Below are 8,418 nucleotides of genomic sequence, written 5' to 3'. Positions count from 1 at the left end.
CTGAAGAATCAAGCGGCGGACGCTTTAAGTCGTCTTGGTTCCCAACGTAAACCGGTTCCGCCCAATGTCTTTCTTGATGTGTTGCACAATCCGTCAGTCAAAATACCAACTGAAGAAGATTTGGCAATTCCTGATCCGGAGGCTCAGTTGGTGGCAGCTCTGCATGCCATACCGGATTGGACGATCCCATATCTGGATTACATGAACCGGGGCGAGTTACCAGATGAGGAAACGTTGGCCCGACAGATAATCCGGCGTTCCAAGTCCATGACCATATTCAACGGGGAGTTACATCATTACAGTGTTTCAGGAGCAATTCAGCGCTGTGTTTCTCCTCAAGAAGGTCGTGAGGTTTTGGGAGAAATCCATGAAGGGGATTGTGGTCTCCACGTCGGTTCAAAGTCGTTGCTGGCCAAAGCTTTTCGCCACGGTTTTTACTGGTTGACGGCGCATGCTGATGCAGAGGATTTAGTTAAGAGATGTGATGGATGTCAAAAATTTGCCCGCCGTGCGCACGTTCCGGCTCAAGAGTTGCGGATGATTCCAATTACGTGGCTGTTTGCAACTTGGGGGCTTGATATGGTTGGACCCTTCAAGCGCTCTAAGGACAAGAAGACCCACCTCTTAGTAGCAGTTGATAAATTCACTAAATAGGTGGAGGCAGAGCCAGTCAGCAAGTGTGATGCAGCCACGGCGGTTCAATTCATCAAAAAGGTGATATTCCGGTTTGGTTTTCCACACAGTATTATAACACATAATGGCACTAATCTGTCAAAAGGGGAGATGGAAGAATTCTGTCAACGTGAGCACATCCGGCTTAATCTAGCATTAGTGGCTCACCCCCAATCTAATGGTCAAGCGGAAAGGGCAAATCAAGAGATTCTAAGGGGTATCAAACCAAGGCTTTTGGTTCCCTTAAACCGGACGCCGGGTTGTTGGGTCGAGGAGTTACCTTCTGTGTTATGGAGCATCAACAACACACCCAATAGGTCTACGGGTTACACACCTTTCTTCATGGTGTATGGAGCGGAGGCAGTTCTTCCTAGTGACATCCGTCATGATTCGCCGCGTGTTGCAGCTTATGTTGAGGCTGATAATGAGAAGGCACGTCAGGATTCTTTGGACCTGTTGGATGAAGAGCGTGATCTTGCGGTAGCACGTTCGGTGATTTATCAACAAGATCTTCGACGTTATCACAACCGCCGGGTTAAAACTAGAACCTTTCAAGAAGGTGATTTGGTGCTCCAGTTCATCCAGGATCAGACTGATATGCACAAGTTATCCCCCCCTTGGGAAGGACCTTTTGTGGTCAGCAAAAACTTGCACAACGGATCTTACTACCTCATTGATGTTCGAGAGCATGAAGACTCACGTCAATCGGAGGAGGAGACAAAGCGGCCATGGAACATAGCTCTCCTTCGGCCTTATTATACTTGAAGCCATCGGCTCTTCATCTGTACATATTTATAACAGTGTATATATCATATAATAAACCGGAGCCTCCGTTATAAGCGGGGTATTTGTTCTTTCTTATATCATGTGTGTGCTTTTACACAATAACTAACAAAGCGGAGTCTTTGTTAAACCGGCTTTAGCAGCTGCATAGAGATAAAGAAAATCACTAGGGGGCTTGGTCATGTTTGAACCTCAGCTACACCTCTTGATAGGCATTTCAAGCCATACAAGGAAAATTTGTGGAGCCAAAGAGAGTGTTGTACATAGTACAGCGTCAAACATAGGCACACACTGAGCATCGCTCACAAAGTTACTCGGGGGCTCTTTTTTGCAAAGCAACAAGGAGTTTGAAAGGACCCTCGTAATTGGCTATCAAGCCACGGCTTGGAAGCCTGGTGTATTCACCTAAAACCCCGGGTTAGCCTGCCTTCATCAAGTAAGCCACTCCTATCCAGGTAATCCTGGTATGACCCATCGAACGTTTGACAAGTCAATCTTTTACAGACCCTGAACTTGTCATAGTTAAAACGATGATTGGTTAATTGGAGGCCCATCTTAAAAGGCTTTGATAAATGGTTTAACTCAGAGGCCTGGCAGCCCATGAAAAGCCTCGATTTGGAGCCTGGCAGCTCATAAAAAGCCTCGCATATTTTCCTATTTGAATTTTGTTTGTTGAAAATCATAAGTTTTTTTTGATAAACCGGCTTCCTTGACCCGACTTGCTTTCCAACTACCAGTTGTTGGCACATGATCAATTATAAACTAGTGGTCATTCACCCGGTCTGGTTTGACTAAATCACCAGTGTTATAAAGAAAATCCGGTAGTTATACCGGTCCGGTTTGATATATAGACCAGCATTATGAAGATAATATTATCAAACGTATCGGCTTGGTGTTAAACACCTTTGCTGTATACACGTTTGGTCAATCAATGAGGTATGTTCTATACATTATTTTTTGTACAAACACTTGATTATTCAGCTAAAGTACTATATACTTCTTGGATATTATGACATGTCTAGCGGTAAACCGCTAGACACTTTTAAGTTTTTTGGACCCAGGAAGGCAAGTCATCATAGGCTATGCATACAATATATCCTGAAGGGCGGCACAGATTGTCACAAAGCGTTATGAAACATGCTCGATGGCATGGCAGATAAACAAAGTTTCAGCTATCCTATTACATGAAGCTTCAAAGCGGCTCAAACAGTGCCATTGTTTTTCACAGTAGCCATATAAACCGGTGACCGGATCAGGACTCTTCATCACGACGGTTTGACGGTTGCGGATCAGTTGGTGTAGGCACTTCTTCATCCCTCCCCAGCCGCTGGAAATCAGCCGTTGACCAATCGATCTCGGTTAAAGCTTGGAACACTGCTTCCTCATGGATAAGATTAGAAGGGTTAATATCAGGGGCGTAAGTGTGCTTACGAATCGGAGGCACAAGTTCTTCAACTTCATGGATATTGGCCGACTGTCTTTTCCCTTCTGCATCATAAAATGGTTGAAAATGGGACAAATTGGTGTCCTCAGCCAATTTGTTGGCCGCTGGCCGCATCTGTTTGGTCAGCCGTCGAAGATCATCATTGTCAAAGTTTGAACTGTCTTTTTTAATGCCTGGATATCCTTTAATGATATCCTCCGCTTCAAGGTCTGGAATCCAGGCCTTGGCTCGAATAAGGGAGGTTAATGCTCCTGCTCTCGCAGCGGCTCTCTTCAACTCGACAATGCATGCTGGTAACATGCCCAGCTTCTCAAGGGTCTCCTTAATCAAAGTTGGCGCCGGTTTGTTATAAGCTGCCGTACTAATGGCTTGCTGAGACCCAGAGTATAGCTGCTCAACCAATGTATATGCCGCTTTGAGCTTTAGCCGCATATCTGCACCAAGATGAGTGATCCGAGTTCCTGCCAAAGATTTTATCAACATTTTGGTCAGTTTTAAGATTCATTGACTGGCGCAACATACATAAGCAGACACTTACCAAAGATAGCAGAGGTCATAGCATTGATTTGGCGCTTCAAACTGGCTAGTTCTTCAACCACCGGTTTCAGGGCTTCCTCGACGTCTACAGCTCTTTTGGTTAAACTGGCCTTTTCAGTTTCCCATTCAGCACGATCTTGGTTGAAGGATTCTTTCAGCTTTTCCATTCCGGCCAGGGCCTGGGTCAGCTCCTCTTTGGCCTTTGCAGCTTCGGCTTGTTGAGACTTCACATTTTCTTACAAATCAGAGTTTTGGGCATCTTTGCTTCTCAGTTCAGCCTACAACATTGAAGGTATATTCAACAAAACAACATATTTATGCACTAAGTATAAAGCATATAACAAGTTATCCACTTCATACTTGGGGGCTAATGCCTATTTGCTCTCAAATACTACACTCTATACAAGTCTCCAGAACAATGCAAGCATTATCCTTGACACTTAGGGGCTAATGTATGTTTGTTCTAAACCGGCGGTGTGGATTAAAAACCAGATTAACTTGCCAAGTTAAACCGGCCTTTGGGGGCTATGCTAGAGAAAGTTATCTAATTTTTTCAAACATGAGTCTTATCTATAATTGAGGACACGCCTTTGCAAGGATCAATGATGGGATGCTTGAAGTGTTACAAAGACCCCGTTTATGATTAACAATCATAATACGGCTCTTGGGGGCTGCTTGGAATAGTATTTCAACTATAAATCAATGTACAAGGGAGAAGAATTTACCTCATATCGTTCTTTCATCAAATTCACCAAACCGGCTTCATAATCCCGGTTTGAGTGCAGACGGTTCAAGAAGCCGGAATGAAGCTCATCAGCGTTAAGATGAGCATAGTTTGATAATTCGCTGCTCCATTTACCTTTATCCCTGGCAATTTGCTCTTCTTTGGCACTATGCTGAGCCAAAATGACGGGATGACCAGGAGAGCTGTGGCCTATTCCAGTAATAATAACGTCATCACCTTGGCCTTCAGGATTTTTGGTGGATGATGATGGAATTTCAGTGTCTTTCATTGGACTAGCCCGGTTTGGTTCTGCCGGTTCAGTATCAGGGGCGGCAGGCTCAGCATCTGTTGGTTCGTCGGTATGTTGGCTGTCAAGGGGAGGATTATCAAAAGTTGTTTCAGGATGGAGGCCTTCCGGTTCACCAGTCTGCTCCGGTTCACCTCTTGGTTCTTTTTCTTCGGCGACAGGGTCTTCTGGCGGATTGGTGACCGGAGCTTTCTTGCTGGGTCTGGATTTGGCCCTGTAAATAGAATAAAAAAGGATTAACATCCTATTCAAAAGATGTAGGGCACATTGAAAGGAAAGGTTTTTCATAACTCACCCGGCCACAGTTTTCAAAGGGGGAGTTGAGTTGCTGTCGATTCACCAGAAGAGGAAGGAGGTGTCACCTGATAATTTGAATCAGATGGATTAAGAGGCTGTCTGAAATAACCTGCCTTGGGGTAAGAATGGTCAGAAGTAGGAGAGACCTCAGACCGGCGCTTCCGAACCGGAGTATCAGGTAAACCGGCAGAGGTGACCTGTTGGCCACTGTGCCGGGTTGTCCGGTGAGCTTCATGCTGTTGAGTCTTCAAAATAAATGTTGGATCCAAGTGAGCAAGAGGATGAAAAAAGCTTACTTTCCGGATTGCTTGGTGAGTTTTTTGTGTTGGCATAGAGTCTGAACCGGAGGAAAGGGTAATTACCTCTATGTCATCAGCCTGACTAGCTTCTGCCTCCTCCCGAGGAAGATCATTGTTAACAAGATGCATAAAAAGAGAGCCAAGTGAGTCAAGTTCTACCTCAACTTCTGGGTCATCAGTATCATCATCAAGCTCCATATTAATCCGGTAAGCCGTTTTCCGCTTCGACGTCCATTTTACGGCTTTGGTCTTCGGGCGGGTTGGCTTGATCACTTTGTCTCCAGTTGGCTTTGCCGCTTTCTCTATGGATTTCCGTTTCCAGAAGGGGTCATCACCCTATATATATAAAGAAGAAGGGTTACAGATTGTATAAGTTAAAGATATTAGAGATGAAGAGGAAGTGTAATACTTACAGCAGGCGGTTTGTTCTTGGCATAGAAGGGACTCAGACCGGTTTGACTACAGATCAGTTCCGATTCATTCAGAATTTTCTTTACACCTTCAGTAACTTCTTCCTCAGATAATTGGATATTGCAGTGGCGTTGAGGATCGTCAACTTCACCGGTATATTCGCACATTAAACCGGGACGCCGGCTTAGCGGCAAGATACTCCAGGATATCCAACAGCGCACAAAATCCACGCCTGTTAAACCGTTTGCCATAAAGGCCCGGAGCTTGGCGATTTGAGGAGCGTATTTTGCCCTTTCTGAAGAGCTCAGGCATTGTGGCATTGGGTGAGTGTTGGATAGTCTATGATCACGGAAGCCGAGGAGGGTATTTTCATCCTCAGGCGAAGTGTCTCTGCAATAAAACCATGTTTGGTTCCATTCCTTTGGGTGGCTATGATGTTTGGCATGAGGAAATTCCACTTCTTTCCGCTTTTGAATCGAGACACCACCAAGCTCTGTGTTCGGGCCATTTACAAACTCTGTGCGCCGGTTTAAGTGAAAGAAATCCCGGAATAGTTCTGCACTTTGTTCTTCTTGTAAATAGACTTCACAGAAGACTTGGAAGTTGCATAAGTTGGAGACTGAGTTGGGACCAATATCTTGTGGATGCAATTGGAAGCTGGCAAGCACATCTCGATAAAATTTTGACCCTGGTGGTTTGAAACCACGGCCTATATGGTCAACAAAGACTACTACCTCGCCTTGCCTTGGGGTTGGAGGATTCTCTGTTCCTGGAACTCGCCATTTGATCTCAGTTTTCTTAGGCAAGGAGCCGATGCTAACCATCTCATTCAATTGAGCCTCAGTAACCCGGGAACGAGCCCAATTGCAGGCAGTGAATTGTTTGGCCATTGCAAAGAGAAAAAACTGAAAATGAAAGGCCGGTTTATAAATTATGCATATACACAAGAGATAAGGGAGTAAGAAACATACTGATATGATAAATGGTACAACCCGGAGACTAGTGTAATGAGAGAAAAAGGTAATGCTAGCACAAGATTGATCAGACACTGTTAAACCAGAGCATAATTATGAAGGTAAAATGCTCTTCCGGTTTATCAGAGGGCTAATGGCATAGACTACTTATATAACGTTAAACCGCTTATATTGGTGCGAGGAGAAACGGATCTCACAGGAACATAGAAACAGATCTCACAGTGATGTATAAAACTTTCGGATCTAAAGCTAAGACAGAAAAGCAAAAATAATTGGATCTTGAAGGGGTGCAGAACTGAAGCAATTTTTGACAGACTAGATCAGATCTTTGCGCATAAGGATTTGTGATGACCATGATAGGTAAGCTACGGCAAAAGATGCTCAAGCATGAAGTGTCCATCTATATATTAAAGGAAGAACAGGGAAGAACAACACTGATGAACTTTGGAAGAACTGCGAGGAATGTCGAAACCCTAGAACAGATCTATGGTGAAAAAAGCAGAGAACTTACCGGAGCTGGTGAGGAAGCGGAAGGGCGCCGCAGTATTCTGGTGCGTTCAGGGTGATGCAGTGGCCAAGGTCGGAGCAGAGGCGACGGTCGATGGTGGCGGCGGAGCTCCAGAGGCTGAGCGGCGCGAGGAAGACGACGCGAAAAGGCACGAGGGGGGGGGGGACGATGAAAATGACCGCTCGGTCCTATTTATAAGGTGAAGTGATAAAATGGCAAGTACGGGAATCGAGGAGCCCAAAAAATGGATAAGTTAATAAAGGTGTCGCCTCGATGACTGGATATATATTAAATGAAGGAAATCTCCGACATCAATGGATGGATGACGTCAGGGCGGTTTATCGTAATTTTGAAGTATGACATCACGGCGGTTTACAAGATCAAAAATGAAGATAAGAGAGAAGATTTTTTCTAAGTATGGAAGATTGACATGAACAAGTTCAAACCAATCTGGGGCCTAATGTTGGGGATATTACTATTGGAGGTAAATGGTCTTATGTAGCCGGGTTGACTCTTTGAAGATTAGAAGCCCATGAAGATGTAAAGATGATGGCGCTTTACGGAGGGCCCAAAGGCGGGTTACAGCCTGTAAATGTAAACCGGCCTAGTCATGTAACTTGTATAGTAAGATAGAAAGAGAGAGGCCGAACCGGATACGTTTATGATCCGGCTTCGGGACTCTATAGCCCAGCGGGCGTCAGCCTATGTATATAAAGGGACGACCCGGCCGCGGTTTAGAGACAGACAACAACAACTCGAGAGCCAAACAAAGCGGATTCACTCCCTGGCCTTCGAAACCCTAGCAATACTAATCACAACTAGACGTAGGCTTTTACCTTCATCAAAGGGGCCGAACTAGCATAAACTCCCGTGTCCCCTTGTCCGGTTTAACCCCTTTAAGCTAACCCGTTGCGATGGCTCCACGACTAAGTACTTTCATGAGGACATCTACCGTGACAAACCCACGACACCACCCGTGTCACTCAGACTGCCCCTGTCAGCGGGCCTCCCCGTCGTTCTCTGTCACCCCCTGCCAACGCCGCCACCAGCCCAGCGGCAAACGAGCAGCAAGCTTCCTCACTGCACTCGTCCATGAGGCGGGACGGTCGCACCGCCACCCCGTCGCTGACTCCGGCCGGCTCATCATCTCATGCTCGCTGCACACCCACGGACGCGCAGGTCGAGATGCTCATGGCACGTGAGCTCCTGCGCTACCGCCCAGTCGATGACCTCTATAAGGACTGGTTGGACCACATCGCCGAGCTCGTTAGCGCCGCGGGAGCCTCTCTTCTGCGCCATCCCTCTCGCTGCCTCGCTCGCCCCCAGCTGCGAGCGATGTGGCTCACGGAGTGCCTCCGCCCCCTCATCACCAATATGGTGCCCTCGCGCAGAGGCGTACGGCTCGTGGAGAGCCTCCGCCTCCTCCGCGTCAAGACGACGTCTTCACTCCAAGATGTGCGGT

This window comes from Triticum urartu, chromosome 6A, assembly GCF_056163025.1.
Source record: "Triticum urartu cultivar PI428250 chromosome 6A, HENAU_Tu73, whole genome shotgun sequence".
In the NCBI taxonomy this organism is placed as follows: Eukaryota; Viridiplantae; Streptophyta; class Magnoliopsida; order Poales; family Poaceae; genus Triticum; species Triticum urartu.
Note: the sequence above shows the minus strand (reverse complement) of the source record.